We start from the raw sequence: 22,612 nt of genomic DNA, 5'->3' as shown, positions 1-22,612 counted from the left end.
TTCTTTCTTTATATTACATAGATATTGATGGAAGGTATCCACTTCTGTATTATTGCTTTGACTTAAAATGGACCACAGCTCCAGCCAGGAACTGGTGAAAGTCTTTCATTCATTTCCTCTCATCTCTTGTGAAAGAGGAGAAGAAAATTTTTAATCCATTCTATTCTCACTTGCCCCCTTAATTGCTTGTACAGCCTTCTTGTGCCCAAAGAAGATGAAAACTCAAAGAAGGCTGAAAGAAAATCGGAGGGGTATGGATAGAAGCAGAGAAACCACAACCATTTTGTCTAGCCACAACCCCAAATGACTCTTTGCAACTCCAGCATCAGTGGAGTGATGAATCAGCATCTTCCTATGACAGTGTAGTCCTGATGGAGTCTTTCCTTCTCACGTTTCCCTCCAAGCAGTACTGTTGAGGGTATGCAGAGGTCACAGTCCACAAGGCTGGAGCCTTGGCCCATAATTTTACTGTGTGAATCACAAGAGAATGCTCCAATCAGAAAAAACTCAGCAAAAAGCAAAATGTAACTTGCTTAATTATATTGACTCTTATATAGGCCATGAGTAAATAAATACCCTGCATACAAGGAAATATGTTTATTGAATAAAGCTTAGCTGAACTACAGTTTGGTGTATTTAATACATCTAGAGTACATTTTTAATACTTTCATATGGCCAAATAATACTTCCACGTTGATTTTTCCCCTTATTATTTAATCTACTGTACAGTGAACATACGACAATGGCTCATTGATTTATTGTGAGTGTAGCAATAGGTTTATAACTGCATGAATCATGCAGATTGCTCAGTTCACCACATGCCTTAATAAAAGTTTCACTTTAATAAAACAGAGCTAAGGCAAATATGTCCAGAGCCTGGTCTGACATTCCTTATACATTACCCTGCCTCAGGAAATTATTACTATATATTTTACAGCAGCTACAGTATGTTGGGGATCAGGATTAGAACATAGTAACTACTGTGACATTTAGCAGAACTCCTGTGTAAACCATTAACCCTCAGAGTGTGGACTGGAGCAGATATATTTCAGGACAGTGGTTTTTGTCCTTTTGATTGGTGGACACACCTAGAAAATTTCCTGTAAAGGTATGATTCCCTACTTACTGAATTTAAGCCCCTAGCTTTTAGTTCTTACCCTACACAGATGCTTTTGAAGTAGTTCATGGTCCTCACAGGGGTCTGTAGATCATAAGCTGAAAATCACTGTTGCAGGACAGCTTCCATCATTTGGCAACTTAGAGATAATTGTAGTAAGTCTCTATTTAATCATAATAGCCATGATTTCAAGACAAAGAATAACTTCAGTAATTAGAGGTACTTCACACTGTTATCTCAAAGTGGTTATGTCAATTAAATCTTAACAAGATCTAATAGAATGGATCAAAATCTTTTCCAGGTGAAGTGGTAGGAAGTATGAATTCCTATATCCAAACCTGCTCTTGCAGGAAGAGGGTAGTTTTTAGGCTATTCTGCAAAAACAAACACGTAGGACTGATCCTTGGACACTTCCTTCATTCTGATAGAACTGGTCTCATAAAATTTCAGACATAGATAGTGAAACTCTTGTGACAGTATTTTAGATTTTATCTAATTTGATCAGTACTTAATTTAAGCCTTGGCTGCAGCTAAGCTGGTCTTTCTTCTCTTTACAGCAATGAGTAAGCATTTACTTATTTGCTCTGCCCAGCTTTCACCAGTAATCTCGCTTCCCTCTTGCCTCTTTCTTAATTAATAGAGTTTAGAACATTAAGCATAAAGTGATTTATAGCTCAAATTTTTTAATACAAGTAATTTGAGTGAGATTTTATAAGTGCTCATTTTTGGTCTGACTAGTGAACTCAGTAAGAAGAGAACTGCAGCAGTGCTAAATGATGATGAAAACTTAATCGTCCATGTGCACATTGTGAAGCCCTCTGCTTGTAATAGGCTGAAGACTTATGTTTTCCTTGACAGCAATACCAAAGCTCTGCTGTGAGATGTCATAGTTCGCAAATTATTTTATTTTTATTGTTTTTGATATTTTCAGTAAAATAGAGGGGGAAATTAATAACTCATTTCATTTGCCCTAAACTATGTCTGCAGCATTAAAATGTCATTTTCGTGCTGTTTCTTACAATAAGGAGATATATTTGTCTATGCTTCTTCATTTTGAACATTGTTGCATAAAGGTGACATGTTTACAAACAAAATGAAGGAAAATTCACAGGCTTAACTGTTCTTAGTGAAATTTCCACCGGAAAGGAAAAAAAAAAGAAAAGGAATTGGGAACAATCAATGAATTTAATTAAAAACAACCCAGCTCTGGTATTACTGTCTTCCAGTACAATGAAAAACTTCTGTACTACAAGGTTGTGAGTACTGCAAAGTGTTCTTAATGTGTTAACCTCAGGCATGCAGATAAACCCAGGTAAACTAGAGCCAAGATTTGGAATTAGTGTTTGAAACATGTCCTTAAAGCTATCTTTCTTGTCAGGGGAGCTCTCTGTCATCTAGAATTATGGACTTCGAGGTACCCTGGCCATAGAAGGAGTAGAGAACATGTGAGGGCTTCACTACTCTTGAAGTTCAGCATCTGAGTTACTCCTGCCATGTTTAAGTCCCAGTTCTGGTCACAATGATGACAATTTTAGACATGCTCTTTCAGGTTTTAAGTGCAAAAATGGCTGAAAGTCCACCTGATTCCAGTTCGCTGCAGTCTGTTTTGCTTATTAATTCCCAAGTCTCTCTCCCTTCCTGCCTTTCTTCCCTTGGCTTTTGGTTGAATTCTCTTTAATCGGTCAGGAATGACTTCTGCAACTGTCTTGAAACCTAAACGCAAGTGCATGTGGTATATGCATATGAACCTAATAGTAAAAATATATATGCTACTTGGTAGAAGAATATTTTGCAGATTAACTTAATAAAATTAGCGTTTTTTTAAAAAAATCTCACTTTATGCTTGAAATATATCAGCCAGAAAAGAAAATCATATACTAAGAGACGGTTTATAAAGCATAGTGGAAATGTATTATATAATTTAATTTGGAGAGTCCTACATGGAGATCATTAGGTTTGTTTCTGGTTAGTAGTGGAGATGGACTGTAGCAGGGTCATTCAATCTGCCTGTTTTGCTTGGTTGTGTGGATGCGTCCCCTATAGTCCCATTACTGATGGACTTGCAAAGCCAGGCAGTGCTGTTACTATTATGTCATGACTGGATGTTGTGGTTGCACAAAGATGTTTTTTTCACCAAATGACACTGTGAAAAAAGACAAATCTTCACCCTCTCCAATACTTTCTAAAATAAGCAGGAATTAACTCTTATCTACAGATGCTGTTAGAAAAACTCCCTGGATGTAAGTGAGATTATTCTTTTAGGCTTCTTTTATTTGAACAACCCTCATGAATATTAAATAACTAATAGATTCAAATTTAAAATATTATTCAGGGAAAGTCTTATTGTCTAGAATAATTCCTGAGAAATCTACTGTTCTCATATTATATCGAATTTATAGTGCTTGTCATATGGATAATTAAAACACTGTGTGATGTATAAAGATAGAATCCTACCATTATTTGAAAGTCCTACCAACTTCAGTGATGGAAAATGTTTCTAAGTGAAGAAAAAATATAAAGGGAAAGTATTGTCAATTTCATATTTGTCAGATTTAAAAACAATGTAGCATTGGCCATATTTGCACTGCAAGTGTGACAAACTAACACGAGCAGAAAGAACATTTTCTACAATTAAAGAAAACACACATTGGTACTGTACTGAGAATGGCACCTGAAATATTTTTTCAATGGTCTGCAATCTCTTAAAAATCAATTGCTCTTCATACACAGAAAAAAACAATGGATCACTAGTAGCTTTCATCTGTGACTTCCAAAACGCTTTAAAATTCATGAATAGAAGATGACAACACATCCGTGAGATGGTTATACAGTTCCTTTGCTTAGCAGATTAGTAAAGTCGACAGCCTTGACTGCTTTGTAATTTTTAGAAGTCTTTCTCCTGGAGCAACACTCCCCACTCTGAGTTAGGTGCAGCGTTCCCCATGGGCTCAGTTAGACATGCAAGAAGGGCAGTTGTGAGGGTCGGCGTGATGAGTATCTGTGTGAATGAATGTCAGACTTACTCAACAGGAAATGCTGAAGGGCAGCATTTTAAAATCCTGCCCCTTTGTAGAGGCACATAGCTAGTATTCCTTCAGGGAGACTCATTAGCTGGCTTCAAGCTGTTCAGCCATTGCCGGCAGTCGTGGTGACAGATAAGCCTGCCTGCAGATCTGATGTGATAGTTGAGCAGCTGCTGATGAAGTGGGGTATCAGGAGCTCCTCTGTCAGAGGTGGTTTTAGCTCATGCATCATTTTACAAAGAAGTCTTACCCTACCGGGCTATAGGTAAACTGGAACTGAAGATAGTTTCTTTTGCTCCTGTAAAAGTCATGCTGCTATGCAGAAGAGAGTATGAGATCTGTAAGGAGAAAGATGCAGGAAACTTGACTACTCCGCTGGGGACATCAAGGTGAATTTACCTTCTAGTCCTACTTCCAACACTGCAATTACGTGTAATTATGTGTAATTATGCACATTGTGCAGTGTCTCTTTCATTCAAAAAAAATCTAGGGAAAAGAAACAAAATCCAGCTTATCCCTCAGCCAATCAGTCTTTGGCAACTTACTAGGCCTTTGGCTTGTGCTCTGTTTTGTCCTGCCTCTCTTTCTGGGGTCATGGATGTCCGTTCACTTCTGCCTCATCATTTGACTTGAGCAGGGAAGATGTTACTGGTCTTAGCCAGGACCTGGTGTCTCCTACAGCCTGAGTGACTGCTCTAGTTGGAGGGATACTGCATGGAAAGAGCAGAGGAAGAACCTCTGTGATTACTTTTAGAAGAAAGTGGCTATATTGTGCTTGATGTGGAGCTCAAGCCAATTAGTATGCAAAAGAGGCATGCTCCGGGCTTGTGTGTCAATGCTGTACTTCGCTGATTAGTCAAAGCTATATGTATGGGAGAGGTGTACCAGGCTACATGAGGGACACACAGAGATAGAGCATTAAAAGTCTAGAAATTGGTCAAGGAAATATTGCATAATTTTAGATTGTTGTAAAATAGTAGTGCAAGAGATGGTTTTGGATCAAAATGTTGGGCCTTAAATCTGTAAATCTGCTTTAGACCCTTGCATTTTTACCTAGATGCAGACTTATCAACTCATTCAAAACTTCCCGAGAAGCCAAAGGGCCAGCAACATGTTGAGCATTTGTCTTACAAGAAATGACCCAAACCCCTCAGCAATCCTCCTCCTTCCCCCTTCTCTGACTGCAAATGAGAAAGCTGAAGCACTACAAAAGAAGCTTTTGTTGAACAGTATCTTATACAGCCCACATTAAGGATATTGGGATCTCTACCAGTAACTTTCTGTTAAATGTCTCTACTCTGCCAGTAACCCCTTTTCTGCTAAAATATCTGTGTTAATAATGGATCAGGGTTGAATTTCTATACTTTGAAACATTTGCTCCTAAGGCAGATAATGTATTTCCATGGAAATACAGACTATTTCTCACTGCACTTTTCAAAGAGAGAGCATGGCATTATGCCATGTTACAGCTGTTAGCATCACTATATCATCCCTCCAGAATGGTCTGCTCTGCTACCACTTTCCAAAGAATCTCTTTCAGGGCATGACACTGTGAAACTAGAGTAATGATGTCTGGCAACAACAAGGGTTGATGGCAAGATATGTCAAATAGAGAAGATTGTAGGTTTCCTTTCCAGAGCTGTCCTCTGTGCTATCACTGCTGTGTTGGTTAGATCTGTTGGTTCCACCTACCAGTTTTCACAAATTATTAGACTAAAATACAAGATTGATACAGGAGCACAACACACACTGTGTGATGTGTGTAAAATATCCCTCAGAGCGATCTTAGTGGTACAGATAGCCATGTAAAATTAAGTGAAATAAGTGTTCCTTTGTGAATAGAGGGCCTCTGCCCAGCCTTTGCATCACACTGCTTAGCCTGGCCTACAGCCTATATAAAGATACATAGATTATAAAGAAAACACTTATTTCAGAATGTGATGTGAAAACTTGTAAAACATCGCTTTTGTCCACACAACATGTATTCATTCTGGAATGTCAAATAAACACAGGGACTTTCTGAATATCCTCCCTCTCATCTGGCATTTTGGGGTCCAAACATAAAACTGATGCATTGCTAAATAGGGCTAAAAATGTAAAATCTGTAAAAAGTAAAACATCTTAAGGAGAGTCTCTAAATTTTTTTCAACATGAAAGCCCAGGCATCAAAGTGTGGCCTCCTCAGCACAGGTTGAGAATTGGGGAATGGGAAGCGTTGAACTCTCTCTGAGCATTGTCCAAGGAAATTTAACCCAACAAGATGGCTCAACTATTATGTGAGCTTTAAAGCATATAGTCCTATTAGCTCCTCTGCTGCCAAGTGAGACAATTTAAAGATCCTGAAAATCTGTAAATCTGTTTGGAAAGGCAGCCTATTTTGATAAAATATCTAACTAAGGCTCTCTCTCTCTCCTTTTTTTTTTTTTTTTTTTTTTTTTCATTTTCCCATAGGAAAGGTTACTTTGCCTGATGAAATTCTGAGAAATGTCATTTCTTCCTCATCTTCTATCATATGTACCTGCTCTGATCCTTTGCTTTCTATTCTTTCCAGTTGGGTAACAAGTTGAAAATGTGGAAAAATGCTTTTCATACTTTGTTACTGGCTCCCATTCAACAAAAGTTGTAAACCAGGAAGAAAATAAGGAAAAATAACTTATAACAACTTTTTATTTTTTAAAATGAAAATTCTTCAAAATTTTCTTTTTCTTCCAAGCATACTTATTTTAAAAAACTTAGAAAATTAAAATCATATTTTCAAAAGTACCTCATTTTCTGATAATACGCTGTTAAAATAATAAAAAAACACCACCTTTGGTAAGCGTTATTCCTAGTTTCTTCTTGAAAATGTTCTGATTTCTTTTTTCATTTATAGCTTCTAGGACATTTTAATTTGCAGCTTCCAGACTATCCCTTTTTAAAAGCACTTATTGCTACAGCTCAATACAATACTAATCATAAACAGTTAATAACGTACTAATCATAAACAATTGATAGCATATTAATCATAAACTGTATGATGTGATTTTCGGTAGATATTTTTCTCTTTAATTTTCTTCTTCTTTCTTCTTCTTTCTTCTTCTTCTTCTTCTTCTTCTTTTTCTTCTTCTTCTTCTTCTTCTTCTTTAATGCAGGACTTCCCTTTAAATTTTCCTAGTTAGACAAATTAAGGGTAAATTATGCCACCAAAGAAGCAAAACAAAGCTACTTTCAGCTACTGTATGGATTGTGATTTAAGTTCTAAAACCGAAAAAAAGTTACTATTCATGACAAAATACTTGTTTGCTTTCAGATGACCTTGGCTTGTTTTAACTATTTTACTAACTTCTTTTAAAGAACTTGCTGAAAAAGACAGTGTGAAGGAATCTTTCCTGAATGTAGTGTTTCTGTTTTTCGCTTTTGCATTCCTCTAGATACTTCCTGTGTGCACAATCTATCTTTGGGAAGCTCAGAGTAAAGCCTGGGATATGTCATCAGCAGGGGAAAAAATGAACTGAGTAGCATTTGTCAAATATCTGTGATGATTACATTATCATATGTTTCTTATAGGATGTTCAGCTAAGGAAGGCTCACTTGCAAGGCCTCCTACTTCTCTCCCATCCCTCCACCCTCATTCCATCAGAAAAAAAATATTCTAGCTTCCACTGATCCACATAATGCTTAATGTCATTTTAAGGCACAGCACAGAGCTGGCACCCTCAAGTTGTGAAAATTATGTTCTGGTAAGTGATGTGGGGAAGGGAACAAGTGAAAGATACTGCCTGAATTTGGCAAGGATGTCAGGAAAGGGAATGGGAGTTGGAAAAGCTGTTAGGAAACATAGATTGGTAAGAGTGTCAAACAAAGACTGCATGGGCAGGACTCACGGGGGAAACTGAAAGTTTTGTGGAGAATATATGAGGTGACCAGCTGTGTTTGAAAGCATCCCTATCAACCATTTCAAGTCTGTTCTTCTCTTATTTCAGCTTCTCGTTTACTCGTCGTTTGTTACTCTAGTGGTTTGCCTCTCTGGTGACTTTTTCCCATGCAAATGACATTCCAAGGCTTAAGTTAACCAGGTGCCCAGGTGCTTCCTCTCTCCTACCTTTGAATAACATCCCCTGAAAGCCAGGGAGCAGATAGGATACCTCATCATTTTCCTCCAGTCCAGGTTAGTGTTTTCTTTTGCATTCAGTCTTGTGGCATCCATCCATGCCTGGGGAGGCTAACACTGTCTGACTGTTTTCTCTTACTGCTGGTGCAGCTTTCAGAGCCTGGGACTCTGTAAGCTGTTTTTATGGTGTTTAGTTTATTTCCTTTACCCCTGGCTTTCAGAAAACCTTCCATTTTTCTTCTACCACCTACCTCTCCCTGCTGACTCCTCTGGCTATATGTAGGATCTAATCTCCCTCTGTAATTTCCTGCTCCCTCTCACCCCCTACTCTCAACTTGACAACACTGCTACTTCCCCCTGCCCCTCACCGGGTAATATTTACTATGACTTAAGCGCCGTCTCCTATTTTCCCACCTGACTTGGCATCCTATTCAGATTCCATAAATAAGCGTGATTATGAAACATCTTGGATGGATACTCGGCTGGCGCAGGTGTCCAAACATTCTGTCTTTTCATGGTGACATATCAGCTGTTTAGATCTCGCGGGATGGAATAGGGGACCCAAGCTGTCCATATGCTTCTATTTTCTTTGTTTTGGTTTGTAGGCAATGATTTTCAGATTGCAAACCCTTTGAGATGCATTCTCAGGGAAACTATGTTTCGCAGGTCAGTTCTTGCTATTTGTGACCATCAAGAGGTTGCAGATGCATGATAACAAAAGTAAATACAAAAGGCTCTCCAAAATGTCACAAGGAATTGAATGCAAATTTTTTATAAAAAATCTTTTAAACCCCCCTTACACAATAGTGGGCATCACAGGAAAGACTTGACTTTATAACACAAACTTTTGTAGATGATTTTAATCCAAACCACGAGACTCCTTAAGAACACAGAACAATTAAAAACTTATATCAGGAAAAAAAGGAAAAAACTAGGTGAAAATCCAGGTCTTCTCATTTCAGATTTGTATGACTTAGTTTTGGTTGGAGATGGGCTTAGCTGTTAATCATTTCCTTGGCTTCAGCTGATTCAGTTCTTTCACAGTTGTGGCAACACTGGAGATCCTATAATGGTTTAAATCTGTATTCAAGCTAGGTCAAGCTCCCATCTCCAATAGAGGTTGATACTAAACACTTTAGAGAAATGCTTAAGAAGTGAGGGGACAGTTAGCTAAATTAAAGCCACTTGCCTTGGCTACATTAATGTAAGTTTTTTTTCCTGTTCCCTGACTGATGGTGGACATGTCAATGGGGATGTGTTGGCTCGCAAGTCATCACGGTGTCTCTGTTTTTTTGACCATTTCTACCTCTTCGGAAGTAAATGAGAACTTGAAGAAAAAAAGCTGACAGTTTACTTATGTACTGTTAGGTGTTTTTTCATGCTTTAAATATGAATTACTTTGCTCTTATGTTGGAAGAACGCAAGCCAATAAACTGACTAATGCTATCTACAGTATGCATTATTTTGCAGGATCTCAAACAAGGCTCAAAGACATGCTGCTGAAGCTGTTAATTGGGTATTTCAGCCTTTTCACTCTTGGAAGTGTTTGATATTGGGGATTGAATGATCAGCTTTTATTTTTTTTCCTTAATTTTCATACAGGTAAATTTTTAGTCCTCAAGGCTACTCTATTGTCTATACTTCTAAAGTCTCTCAGGGAGGTGGACAATACCCCTGGGAAGCTTGAAGGGGGGAAAGAGTGAATAGACTAGTCCCTATAAGCAGGTTTGTAAATGTTGCTTGCAAAGGTCATTTGGTTGAGATAAGCTCAGTCAGAGAAGAGGAAAACTTCTGACATGAAGGTTTGCTCTGTGCATCATTTTGTGTGATCACAAAGGCATAAGATTAAGGCCCACCTTGCTTCTTCCAGCATTTATCCTTCTATTGTTGAGCACTGTGGGATGAGTAGTCTCTTTGCTGCCCTGCTGTCCAACAAGGTCAGGTTTTGGCTGCTGCTTTAGGCTTTTAAGGGGTTGAAGATGACACAGGGAGCTTTTGTGCTTATCCTCTTAACAGAGAGCATAAGGACACCTTTTTGAAATGTAATATCTGGCCTTTTTAAATACACTGTGACTCAGAGGGAGCAATCAGGGAGAGAAGAATAACTCTGATTGTCTTTTCTAGGGAATGATTTTTGTTGCACTATTAGGATGTAGCAGGATGAATGCTTCATGCTACCCTAGAAAGGGAACAATTACTGCTTGGAGAAAAAATTCCTAGGTTAACAGCACCCTGGAAGTAGAACACTGTTTGAAAGACAGAATTGTTTCTTGGATGTGCTAAAACTGCAGAATTTAGGCAAAATATGTGAAAACATTTTTTTATTCTAGTGTTGGATTGACTCTAGTAGCAGTACTATTTATTTATAGTGAGGCAATAGGCCTCTCTATATCCCAGTTTTTCCCTCAAGAATTTCTGTCTTTAAGATTCAGCTCTGAGAATCTTGTGATATTATCAAAATATTCTAGATTAGAATACTCTGGAGCCTGAGATCCCTTTTATCACAGAATCACAGAATGTTTGAGGTTGAAAGGGACCTCTGGAGATCATCTGCTCAAGCAGAGTCACCTAGAGCACGTTGCATAGGATCGTATCCAAGTGGGTTTTGAATATCTCCAGAGAAGGAGACTCCACGACCTCTCTGGGCAACCTGTTCCAGTGCTCTGTCACTCTCACTGTAAAGAAGTTCTTCCTTAAATTTGGGTAAAACTTCCTTTATGTGACAGTATTTTGCTTGGCAGAATGGCTCTGGGAAGTGATCCTAATTTAACTGGTTAGAAAGGTATCCTGGAAAGAAAACCGTAACACACATAAGACATCATTAATCCTATGGGTAGTATAAAAGAACAAGGCTCTAAGACCAGTCATCTTACATCCCCTTATGTGTACCGCATGTGATATTCTGACTGCCAAGGGTGAATGACATAGAAGGCAGGACTTGTGTTGGCTTTTGACTGTTTTGAAATGGTTTATATTACACCTGTAACTGTAATTTCAACTGTAACTTCAGTGATATCTTTTTCAGCATTTTTACCTAGACTGAGCTGCCATGTTTAATGAAAACCAAAAACAGCTATTGAGGATAACGGGAAGGCAACTGGTATGTCCACACGAAGCTATAAAACCTTGCTCTTAGTAATTCATGGTTAGCTATTCATGCAATTGCATGAATAATGCAATACATTTATTAGACGAATGATCCAACGCTGACTAAAAGTCAACAGAGGGCTTAGTCTTAAGTGAGCTACCTATTCAAAGAGATTGATTCTCTGATTCCATGATTCTATGATTTAATCAAACTGTATTTATGTGAGTAATTAATTCATATGACTAGTCCAAATCTTTTGTAGAAATGTATCAAAGCTAGAGAAATATGCTACAAAATTGCTTCGTATTTTGTTTCTCTGAGGGGAGAGTAAAATCTGGTGCAAGGTCAACTTCAGGATCTAAACATCTACAAGGTAGGAGGCCGTATGTGAGCTGGGTATCTAAGATCCCATTACAATCAGGAGTTATCAGGAGACAGGGTTTAATTCAGATGCTCACAGAACAGCTAATGTCTTTTGCAATACCTGAGGTATCTGAGATATCTGATTGAAGATAATACATGACTATAACAGACCTATGCTTTTCTGGAGTTGCCAGAGGTGAAATGAGATAATTTAGGGGACATCAGGGGCATTAGATGGCTGCATATGGACAAGCAAATTAAACCCTATTCAGTTTAGCTTAAGAAATACTAAGAGTAATTCAGCTCACCCTAATAGAGCCTCTGCTGATCATCTGAAAAGTTGTAGATTGGCATTAATATAATAGTAGCCTTTGCTTTATTGCAAAACCGTAACTATCTAGATGGACACTGTTTAGAGTGCCTTACTGCTCAGTCAATTTGTTCAGCTACTCATGATCTAGGAGTAAGTCCCAAATGCAGTTTAAGAGTTTCCTTTAAAATAGAGTCCCATCTCACAAATATCACATGCTCTTATTAGACTGAATTGGAAGATAGGCAGTCATCTGATAAGTTCTTTAAAAGACTATATAAATGCTGGAAAAGAGGAGGGTCAAAGCACTTCCCCTGCCGATATTAGGGGTTTAGAGACACATCAGGTCTAAAATAAAAACTGAAGAGAGTGGTCTGGAGTATCTTGTGTCCTCATCCCTAACACCCATTCCAGCCCTTGAGGAACCATTGCTCAATTCCATTTATTGCTCAGGCAATAAAAAGGCAAGTTGTTAACAAAAAACAACCCCCCCCCCAAACTTTCTATTGCCTTCTCTTGTTCTGTGTAAAAGACAGAACATTAGTTCACAATCTTGAATATCTGTCACCACATCATCTGTCTTACTTGAATATCAAGATACAGTTATTGGGTAATAAATGCCCTGTAACTGAAAGAGAGGGAATACTCCGTGTACCAAACTGTCATAGAATTTTCTGCTTCATGAAGCATTTTATTATGTTAAGTTACTCTATATAGTTTTCACCAGAGGTTGTTTATTTAACCTCTGCCTCACGATATATTTGTCAACTCAATTACATATTCCATGAATTCTGTTTTAGCCAAAGAACATTAAAAGTGGTATAAATCAAAAATTTATTTTCTTGTTTTTCTAATATTTAATTACTTGTTTTCTTTTTTCACCTTTCCCTAGTTTCCTTTATTTGGCTCTCACACATAGTTTAGCTGATGAGGAAGGCTGACTCCAAATCCTTTTCACAGTTTCTTTGGGACATGCCAAGACCAGCTATTTAAATCGTGTTTTCTCCAGATAAACAACACAAGGTTAATTTTCATGTTTGTCCTTTGCTTGGAGGTGATACGAGCTTTTCAGTGCCAGCCAATCAAACACATGAACACGAAACCAGCAGCAGCAATACAATGACATTTCCACAGTTTTATCAGAGGGAAAAAAATAGCCCACCAGGACTTCTGGGAGAAGTCAGATCAACTCTAACACTGTAATTGTGGTAGGCTGAGGTTCAAACTTGGGTGAGACACTTCAAATCTATAGTAAAGCCAAAGCAGTGACTTCGTGCAAAATATGACAAAACCATAGAGTTTGTTACCACACAGATTCATTCCACAAACATTTCAATGGCTTTTAGAATGAAACTAATAGCAGTAGCTACATCACTGCTGAAGAAGAATTAAATCTGAGGTTTTGACTGACATCTTTCTGCATGTTTTGCAAGAGCATGGGTGTTATACATATGGTACTAATTCCCTTATGCCATTGAATTAGATACTGTACTTCCCAAGAGCAAACTAAACCCATCCCTCTTCCAGCTCCAACCTACAATTACACTTCAAGCACAAACCCCATTCCAGATCACTGAAGGTCTCTGTGGCAAAGCCATTTTTGGATTAGATTCTCAAAGAGTTTCAGGTAGGAGAAGGCAGTTTTATAGCCTTTCATTGCCTGTTGTGCTAGACTTCTCTGTCTTTTCTGATATCGAGTTGTGATATCCCCCCACGGCTATGGGCCATAATGGCTTTGGTGAAGAGAAGGTGCCTGAACTTCAGGCAGTGCTGCACTTAATGAGACCACTTCTACATTGCCAGGATAATTGCTTGGAAGCTGTTTTGAGGCTTTCTTCCAAGCGGAAGGACCTGAAAACATTTTATTTTTAATAAAAATCTACAGTCAATCTAGATGGATGTGGTCTGTGATCATTAGAGATATCTCAAGTATACCTTTTTGGCTGCTGGGATAGGGCTGTAACAGTTTGCAGAATGATTTCTGTCTTGCCCTGTAATCTGCCTGTGACTGACTGTGAGTAGTGCACAGGGAAGCTGCCAGGTAAAATGAACTTTCTGTTTTGCCCTGTTCCAGCACCCTGCCATCAGCAGGTTTGGGATGTCCTGAAACAGTTTGTCTTTGGCCCATTATTTATAAGAGCACTCCCTGGACTCCCGTGAATCTGTCTATCTCCTTTTCAGCTAGTATATGCTTTTAACATCCAAAATTTTTTATGGAGATGAACAACAGTGTAATTTTGTTCTCTGCAAAGAAAAAAAAATAAAAATATGTGTTTGTTAAACCTTCTATGTGATAGTTTCACTGAGTGCTCCTTTGTGCTTATTTTGGGAGTGCAATAATTTTCTATTCACTTCTCTGCAGCATTTTAATTATCAGTTCTCGTTCTCCCCTCCTTGCCTTAGTCACCATCTTTTGAAACTGAAAATGATGTGGTGTTCTTGTTAACTGAAAATGTATCAGCCTGGAGAAAAGACACGTATATTACTTTTTAAAAATACAATAAGAACTGTTATTGCAGTTCCTGTGGTCATCCATGTTCCTCAAGATAGCTCTGGAGTAAACTCAGGTAATTTTAGACTTACCTTCTCTGCAGCACTAAGGTAAAAAATTTAGTGCCTACCCTACACTGGCTCTTATTCACAGAAAAGGCTCTGCAGCTTGTACTAAAAGATGCTTTAAACCTGAGATAGCTGAATAGATGGTTTAAACCTTGACTGGAATTGATATAATTCTGTGAATATATAGTTATCTGGGCTGTTAATACAATCATATTTTATTTCATGACTGCTGTCACTTAAGACACTACTCTGAGAGGAGCAATTGCACGTGCATATTTTGAATTAGTTGGTCAGTAAAGAAATGCCTAGATAACACCTTTAAAATAAAGTCATTTCATTTATCATTCTGCTTTTCTTTACCTTCTTTATTCATATATACCAAGTAGTATTGTGATTTCTATCACTGAAAAGCCAGAAGAAAAATGGTGCTATAATGCTCATATTTGTGACCATTTCTCTTAACTAAGATATTGAAAACTTGATGGTATGAATTCAGTTAGAAGAATTCCAAATCTGGAGGTTCAGTTAGGTAAAAGAAATGGCAGAGGAAAGGTAGAACAGATGATCACGTATAAGGTATGTAAAAGGAATCAGTCTAGTGTTTTCTATGCATGCATACTTACGAGTCTGAGAAAAAGTATACTCCACTGAAACAACCAAGTGTGCTGATTCCAGTGGAGGAATACATCTCATCTACCAAAGATGGCTTCATTCCAACGCTGTTCAAGGACCAGCTATTTTTGCCTCAAAAATACCACACATGTTTCATAGCAAATAGATTTCTGCACTCGGGCAAGGCCAAGATAAGTGTAAATATCACACTTCCAAGATAATTCTGGTGCCATATATTTGCTATTATCATTGCACAGAAATGATTCCAAAGGAAAATGATGATACTAATGCAGAGCATAGCAGCAAGGCACGCGAATGACATATTAACATGTGGCCTCAATTCTCTCTTGATTTAAGTTGAGCTTGTGATGCTCTTCCTACAGAAGATACTGCAGATACCACTGAGAAGTTTATAATGATGACGATCAGCTGAAACCAACCAACATGTCGTGCAATAAAGGTAAAATATGTTATTTTTTGGTTTATGTATATTGCAAGAAAGATATAGGTTATTCTTTGTACTGTGAAGCATGCTTATGTATGCCTATCAATGCATGATAAGACATGAAAGAAAGATGGATCAAATGCCTGGTGAAGACTTGGTAATTGTGCATACCAGTGTATTCTGAATTTGACCAGCGCATGAAATATGTAAATACTTGATGATTCACAATTTTCAAAGCACTATGTAAAACACAGAGTCTACTCCTAAAGGATGCTTATAAATATGAAGCTGCCCACTGCTGAAGAACTCTGCAGAAAACCATCAATATGTGAGAAGTTCCCTCTCAGGATATATTAAAACATACCAGGAGAATCTATGCTTTTTCCTTGAAAAGAAATAGCTTAGAGAACCAAACATAAAAGTTACTTTGTGTCATAAGTTTATTTTTTCCAACAGAAAATTTCATACATATCCTTTTCCAGGGAGCAAGATGAGGTATTTGGGCCTTACTAACACTTGTGAAACAGCACTGTTTTGCAGCCAGAGGCTAGGAAACACAGACATATTATTTATTCTGTGATTGTAGCCAGTGTGAGTTTTGTTAAGAAAGCCAGCATAAGAGACCATTAATAATCACTCACACCCTCAAAAGCGTAGGGACTGACATCTGTGAGTTAAAGGGGAAGGTACTTGGTTGCGGTTGGCTTCCTTTCCAGATATTTAGAGATCACACACTTCTTAGTGCAAGTGTCATAAATCAGCTGAAAAATATACTGGCAAAATAGAGAATCCCAGATGAAATTATCACAGTCCAAGGCCCCCAGTTTGATGAGGAAGAATACAAATGATTTATGAACTTGCATAACTTTTGTCACATTACAACCAGGCTACGTTATCCGCTCGGATGAATGGAGAGGCTGAGGGAAACGTGCGATCTGCAAAGCACATTCTGAAACACGCCAGCTTAAGCTGTTCTGCTGTGGAGCAACTTGCATGCCTAACCCAGACGTTCAGCACAGCTCTGCTGATGTGAATCCCTGCGGAGATGCCAAAGGACGAGATGAGAAGGGTTAGACAGCGGCAACCTGACTGGTAAAAGTTACCTGATTGTCTTTTTGACAAAAAAGAAAACTTTATATATTTTGAAACAATAGCTAAGAGAGTTTATATCCTTCTGCAAACATGAAAACACCCTGCTTGCTGCTGTGATCTTGACCATTTCCAAGATGCAGTTCAGCATTCAGATAAAAGGAAATGTGAATTATACATATCCCTTGCAGCACAAGATTGCATAGAAGGATTTGTTTTTTCAATCACGCTGTCACCTAGAGCCAGCAGTTCCTCTGGGGTTGTACTGTTCAATCCATTGTTTGTGTTGAGCTTTTATTGGCTTTAATCAGAGTTTCGTGATTATAACTAACAAGATAATTACGTTCCTAAGTACATAGGCCTTAAGAGACAAAGCCCAGTAACCAGGTGGGATTCATCTGACCTAATCTCTGCTGTAAGGCATCTAGTCTCAGTCCTGGCTATTATTTCTTTGTAGCCTGTGGAAACAAAGGCACTTCTAAAGAGAAAGTTAACTCATTTATCTTATGAACTTGTTTTGGGATAGGATTGGTTCTCTTGTAGAGACATCTCTGTCTCTACATTAACTATAAAGTAAACCTGGATAACTAGCTTAGACAAGCTAAAGAGCACTGTCTATCTTGACCCATGCAGGAGAATGTTTCTGCAGATTTCCCATGATTTTCTACAGGTTGATAACAAGTCATTTTCTTTAGTGCTGTGACCAAAGCCAGAAAAGTGATCAAACAAACCTGAGAATTTTAAACACTTACATTTAAGTGAATTAATAATAGACATAACCGTCTATTAGTAATAATACTTCACTTGTTATTACCTGTCTACTTAAAATTTACCTGTTTACTACCATGGAAAATAACATACAAAAGTCCTAAGGTATGCTACTATATTTTCTGACAGCATTCAGAATTCATGGGAATTTTGTTAAACTGTGAATTAAATTCCTATCTTATAGCAGTATAATAGGTACAAACTAGTAAATGTTGTGGCAATGGAAAGGGCATGAAAAGATACTCTGGGCTATAGAGTAGATATACAATGAAATGTTCACTTTGAGAGCATCTGTTACTAACTGAGATACATTTGGAGAGCTCTGACTTTTGCTTCCAGAAGTTTGTCTTTGGATTTCTATCCAATTTATGCATCATTCAAATGAATTATGATGGTTTACTTTCACTCTGCTAAGTCATCCTGAAACTGGATATTTCTGTCATTAGTTTCAATACTCTTTTTCACAGGAATTTCACATTGATCCTAAGGAATTAGTGTGGCCTAAAATGGAGACAATGATTTATTTGAGGAATATCTAGAAAGAAGTGGCAATGTATTGTGAGTAGTTTGAATTTCTCTCTGATGGTACTTTGAGCCCAGTACCATTGTAAGTGTTTTTTATGGGATATATTCTAGGTACATAATACAGGTAGGATAATCACTAAAGAGAAGGTGTCATGCCCTCACACCAATAAAATTGGATACCTAAACGTCTTTTACAGGCATTGGAGACTGGTTCCTCTGAAGGAGATTTTAAATACTTAAGAAAGAATTCCATTCCTTTAACTTGATACTCTAAAGAGCCTAAATTAGACAATCTGAATGTGTACTTAGGTGTAAGAATATATATCTAGTCAATCAAGGTTTCACGGAGAATCTGTACCAGAGGCAGGAAATGAATTTAGAGTTTGTGACCCTGCACTTAGTGTCTTAATCAAATCCCCTTTTCCTTGTCAACAAATTATGTTAATGCCATCATTTCAATACTAATAATTTAAGGCTGTATCAGGAAGTCAGTCTTTTCTAATAAATATACAATTTTAACCTCAATCTCACCTTTAGACTAAAACCACAGTGGTTCTAAACTTAGTCAGTTAGGAGTGAATAAACGATCTCAGGTCGCCATGGAAGTCACATAGTTCTATTAAATTTATTTTGTATGTGGTGATCAAAATTTAGTTTTTCTCAAATATTATATACATTTTCTCATCCTGACATACAAAGAAATGATTGTTTTGTTACATAGCAAGACGGGATCAGAGAGGTTTTTATCAATTTCTGGGCTTCCAAAAAATCCTGGTGCTCATCTTTGCTGAAATATTATACTGTTGTGTCCTAAGATTTATGGAGCATTGAACTCAGCTTTCCTGTCTTGTGCCTGGCAAATGGTTTGAATTGGTAACTTGCCACCAGACTAAGAAGTCTGCTCATTAGGGAAAGCTGTAAAACTGTATCAAGCTTACCAAGTAGAAATATTAATCAATTAATCAAGCATTTCTAATAGAAAATGAAGGTAAAATTAGAAAGCATATGGGTAAAATGACTAGACTCCTCTACTTTTCTTAATTATGGATTAATTACAAGAGTTGAATAGAATTATCTATTTTTTTCTCTCTTTTTATATTTTTTTGTTGGATTACTTAGCACAATTTCAGGACAGAATGTGAACCTCTATTCCAATAAAATTAATCCATAGATTTTGAGATATGATCATTATAGCAACGTGATATGGCACAAATCAAACCGTCCAGTCTCCAAGTAGCCTTTGCCTTAGGCCAATGGTTTCTATTTGTATTTTAAAGTATAATTTTAGAAACTGACTCAAATTTAATTAAAGGTTTAAAGCAGTAAAGAGCTTGTCATAACTTTAGGTAAGCTGTTGCAGTGTTTAGTTGTTCTTAGTGTTAAAAAACAGCAACATGTTGTATATTGAATCACTTGGTCTTGGTATGATTTTGATGTGTTTTTTTTTTTCTTTTTTTCTTTTTTTTTTTTTTTTTTTTTTTTTGATTGAGAAGTCCCTTCCCATTAAACTATTGAACTTTCCTCATCAAATATGGGTACTGCACTTGTTAAGAATTTTTTTGAAGACTTAGACCTGACTTAAGTGCTTCAGACTCTCATGGCATCTTATACTAATAAAATATAAAGACTACCTGGCTTGTCTTCAGCCCCAGAGGAAGTGACCACTGTCTTTCAGGACTGTCAATAGAAAGAGTAGTAGCGTACTAAGCACATTTGAAAAACAAATTTATGTTTAGGGGTATAAATTTTAACCTATCCCCTCTTTATTTTTTAAACCTTGATCTGATCCTGCAGTGTGATGAGGATTATCATCAAATTCTTTAAGTTCTTCACAGGTGGAAAACTTTTTCTACAGGGATCTTTTTCAGGAAAGGAATTACAAGAAGGTTCAGATGAAAAGAACAACGAAGATATAATACAGGTTTCCAATAGGGGAAAAAAGAACAAAAGGGAACAAGAAATGGTCAAGGTAGCTTCTTAAAGGAGTCTTCAAACAAATGTGTGCAAAAGTTAGTTCTCCTCAAAAAACTCACTTAATAATTGATTGCATCTTTATGCAAAAATGTTAATGAACAGCAATAAGCTTATGCTTTGTAGGGATGTATTTCTCCAGAATTATCAGAGAAAAACAGACAAAAGGAAGAAAGTGAGTAAAGAAGGGAATCAATCTGATTCCATTAAAACAGATAACTCTTTTCACCTGAAAAATACATGTCCAGCTGAAAAAATAAAACATTCCAAATACTTTGAAGATTAAGGGGTTTCAAACCATTACTGACTAGTTGTGACATTTGGATCAAAAACTCAGTGGATGTTCCAAACAACCCATAATTCAGAAGTGGTTAAATCTCTCTCTTTTATTGTTTTTCCTTCTTACATCATTAAAATAAAAATAAGAAGATTAAAAATTAAAATTAATGAAAATCTTATCAAAATAACAGATGATAAAGAAAAGGAAATACTTTAGGATCATTAACATGCATAGAATGGTGGGAAAAGGCCAATATAGGCAGAACAGCGGGGGAAAAATTCCTGGCAGGGTGATCTACAGGAATGTATGGAAGTGGCAGAAACCCCATTGCTCATGTCATTTAAATCCAGTTTGGAAAAAAGCACTAGAAACTGTGTTGTTGGGAGCAGTTTTATATTAGCTTGAGAACTGATTGGATGACTTAATAGATCTTCTCAGTATCTGATTTTTATTAATCTAGGGTTCCCAGCAGTCTTTTCCTTCCAAAGCCTCTTCAGTCTTTGGATTCCTTTCCTCAATATTGACTAATAATAGCACTTTTACCAGTGGCCATTAACACAACTTCAGTTTTTCTTAAGAAAATAATAAATTGGCAGGTGATTAAAGATTTCCACTTAGCATTTCTCTTAAAAAGAGTAAAGTAAAAATGTCTGTGAGTGTAGCTGAGATGTTATTGAAAGCTCCACCTGAGTTAATGCTACTTGAGTTTAACAGAAATCCTTCTTCTCTGCAAAGTAAGAAAACCAAAGAGGTAAGAAGTCTGAGATGAATGAGATACAAAGCATTTTTTTCCCCTAAAATATCTTTGAGTGTAAATATATCCTGACCAAAGTTTGTTGCTACATGACAGCTACTTGGCTTTCTGTGTAAGGGGTTCCTTGCATTTTGTAGATGACCTTCACTTGAGCTAGTTAGCAGCATTTCTATCTGTATTTTGTTTAGTTCTTATTCATGGATTGCTGCTGTTATTCACTCAAAATCTAGCTAAATGTGCATGATTACGACTGAGCTTATTTCTTTGGGCTTTACCACTCTACTGCTTTTTGTTTGTGTCTTCTCAATGACATGATCATTACTCATTGGGAACCATCATAGTGTATGAAATGGACAGAGCCCGGGTCCATCCTGGTTAACTTCAGGTTCTCAGCTAAGTACCAAAGCAGAGTGCAGCCATCTTAATGCATTTCATTTTTAAATGCCCCATCCAACTTTATGGATGTGCTCAAAGACATTGAGCTGCAAATTCCTGGAGGCTGAGAGAGAGCACAAAAGAAATTATCACGGCATGCCAGCCTGCATATTCTTGCAGACTTTCATAGATAACTGCTCTTGGTTACTATTAAATGACACCACTGGGGCAGATAAAATTTCGACCTGTCTAATAAGGTTTTTTTATATGGTCTATGGAGAGAGTGTACTTGCTGGAGCTCAGGTTTTTTTGCTTTAAGTTCCAGTGGGAAAATCTCAAAAAATGTGTTGATTAAATTCAGTAATTCAGTCAGGAACTTCAGAAGTTTAAATGGGTTCTTATTTTATTGAAGCAAATGTTTGTAATCTCACCGCAACTGTATGAATGAAACGAAGGTTTCTTCTACAAAACAGTAGAAATATGTGATTAGAAATCACTTCTGTGGAATCGGGACTGTCTTCTGATAATTTGTATTTAGTTTTAATCCTAGAATACTAGAATGATTCAGGTTACAAGGAACCCTGGTGGGTCTCTAGTTCAACTTCTTGCTCACAGCAGGGTCAGCTGTGGGCTCAGATCTGGCTGCTCAGGGCTTTCTCCTGTTGCGTCATGACACCTCTGAGACTGCAGACTGCACAGCCTCTCTGGGCCACCTGTTCCAAAGCTTATCTGTCCCCATATGGAAAGGAAAGGAAAGGAAAGGAAAGGAAAGGAAAGGAAAGGAAAGGAAAGGAAAGGAAAGGAAAGGAAAGGAAAGGAAAGGAAAGGAAAGGAAGGAAAGGAAAGGAAAGGAAAGGAAAGGAAAGGAAAGGAGAAAGGAAAGGAAAGGAGAAAGGAAAGGAAAGGAAAGGAAAGGAAAGGAAAGGAAAGGAAAGGAAAGGAAAGGAAAGGAAAGGAAAAGGAAAGGAAAGGAAAGGAAAGGAAAGGAAAGGAGAAAGGAAAGGAAAGGAGAAAGGAAAGGAAAGGAGAAAGGAAAGGAAAGGAAAGGAAAGGAAAGGAAAGGAAAGGAAAGGAAAGGAAAGGAAAGGAAAGGAAAGGAAAGGAAAGGAAAGGAAAGGAAAGGAAAGAGGAAAGGAAAGGAAGGGAAAGAGGAAAGGAAAGAGGAAAGGAAAGAGGAAAGGAAAGAGGAAAGGAAAGGAAAGGAAAGGAAAAAAGGAAAGGAAAAAGGAAAGGAAAAAGGAAA

This window comes from Rhea pennata, chromosome 3 (assembly GCF_028389875.1).
Source record: "Rhea pennata isolate bPtePen1 chromosome 3, bPtePen1.pri, whole genome shotgun sequence".
In the NCBI taxonomy this organism is placed as follows: Eukaryota; Metazoa; Chordata; class Aves; order Rheiformes; family Rheidae; genus Rhea; species Rhea pennata.
Note: the sequence above shows the minus strand (reverse complement) of the source record.